The 2,154-nt window shown below is 43.3% G+C and overlaps 1 non-coding gene across 1 annotated transcript; it reads right to left on the reverse strand.

Moving 5' to 3' along the window:
• Positions 1-1,592: 1,592 nt before the first annotated feature.
• LOC135052845 (U2 spliceosomal RNA) lies at positions 1,593-1,775 on the reverse strand. The gene has a single exon (XR_010242303.1). It is a non-coding gene; the product is annotated as a U2 spliceosomal RNA (small nuclear RNA).
• Positions 1,776-2,154: the final 379 nt, after the last annotated feature.

Genomic DNA, 2,154 nt, shown 5'->3' on the forward strand with positions numbered 1-2,154 from the left:
GTATCCACACCGCCGGAAAAGAGTAGGCGTCCAGCATCCCCTATGGACTCAGAGAAAAGGATTTATCAATAAGTACCAAAATCCTGTTTTCTCTATCATCCATAGGGAACGCTGGAGTTCTGTACCATGGGGATGTCCCAGAGCTTCCCAAACAGGCGGGAGAGAGCTGAGAATTCTGGAAAACTGCACAGTCAAATCGAGACTCCAGGTCACAACCAAGAGCAACTCTGGAACATGACAAAAGAATGGCAGGTAAACTTAGATGCAGGATGACCCAGAGGAAACCGGTATAGAGACCCACCCAGACAAATAGGATTCATATATCGTACCAATATCCCTGCTAGCGAGCCAGACCTCATGGGAAAGTTAACCAGGCAGGTGTCAAGAGAAAAATGGAGTTATCATGGTTCCACAAAAAACTAAAACCACAATAGTGTCCTGAAGGCATTTAGACTGCAAAGGCTAGCGAAAACCAAGGCGGAATGTTAAACGTCCACAACACTCTGAATCAACAGTTGAATGTCCGGTAGGGTGCATCCTAGAGAAGACCAACAAGGAAAATCTTCCTTAAAGAACATGGAATGACCTGTTGTGCACCTCAGGCAACATATGCCGCCCAATAGGTGAGAGATACCTGGACTAAAGGCGGTCCACAGATGCAGTAAAGAAACACCACAGAATACCATATGCGCGCTCCAGGAAAGTACACTGTATGTTGTATAAAATGAGAGACCCCGACATTCTCAGCCACCAGAGTTTACACTGCATGAGTAAACAGGGAAGGAACAGAAAAGACAGTGAACACCCAAGCCAACTGGCAAAACTACGGAGCAGATAAGGTCTCTCTGGTTATGGTCCCCCACTAGAGCAGATATATAATATATGAGGAGGACCCCAACTCTACACTAACTGTTAGAAAGCTTAGAAAAACCCTTGCCACGTAAGGAAGGATTTTGGCTGTTGGAAGGACTATTTGCTAAGGCGTCCTGTGAATAAAAAACCTAAGGTGGTATAGTACAATAAATCAACTTCTTACTGTTATAAGTATGCTCTAGTAGAAGAGTAAAGCCTAATCTGTGTATTCCTACTCCAAAGAGTATGGTACAATAGGAGTGTAGACCAACCAGACTTAAACCACCCCCCCTCAAAAAAAGGAAGTGAGGTGATCCAACACTGTTCAAATATTCCCATAAAACAGGGCATTGATGGGCAACACCAAATCCGAAGGTGATAACTGCACCGTATCGGAGAAGACCAACCAATGCTCCCAGAAAGAAGGAGCACTGACTGATCCGAGGACTCATCAACACGAAACCTGCATACTCACGGAGAGTATCCATTGAGTCTAAATGTACCAAACTAAAGTCTCTGTATGTACTGAGACTCGAGGAAAAAATCCCTCATTTATACTTGTGTGTAAAGAGAAACATTAATCAAAATTCCCTCTAGAATATGGCTAGAGGAAAAGGCCATCCAGATAAAAAAAATAAAGCTTAATACCTGAGGTCACAGATGAGCAACTCCTGTGACCATGAATAATACCTCCTATGTCACGGTAATAATGAAAAACATTAAAATCTGGAAGATGACTTTTAATGTACACCGGTTCCGGAGGTACTGCAATACCGGGTCAATGCATGGAGTGGACAGAACAAGCTCTTCTTCCATCTCCCTGTTCCATTTAATATATCGCCCCCAGATAGGGGGTGTATCAGATATTAAACTGATAAGAACAGATACTACACTCGATCTTAGCCAAAAGAGCGAGAAGCGATCTTTTCCCTACACCCAGACTAAAATGGGAAGAAAAAACCCTCAGTTCCAAAAGAGAGTGTGACTTTAACTCAGGACCCTATACCACTTGGAGTTCCTCTTAAGTTTCTCCTGAACCTTAAAAAGAAAATAGGTATGTAACCTGAAGTACTACAAGACTCAGTACCCTTTACGCCAACTAACTGGAACAATGGTGTTGAGAGAAACCAGGTGCCTGAATAATGACTATCCCATGCCTGTAAGCAATTGAGATATATGATCCATGAATGTGGAGGCCTTACAATGATTTTGTCCAGAGCTGAGTTTGAGCCCAGGACACTGTGTTTATTAGATCCCAGCACTAGCTTGCTGAGCCACAGCATCTGTTTTCCCAAGCATGAA

Source organism: Pseudophryne corroboree, chromosome 2 (assembly GCF_028390025.1).
Source record: "Pseudophryne corroboree isolate aPseCor3 chromosome 2, aPseCor3.hap2, whole genome shotgun sequence".
NCBI classification, from domain to species: domain Eukaryota; kingdom Metazoa; phylum Chordata; class Amphibia; order Anura; family Myobatrachidae; genus Pseudophryne; species Pseudophryne corroboree.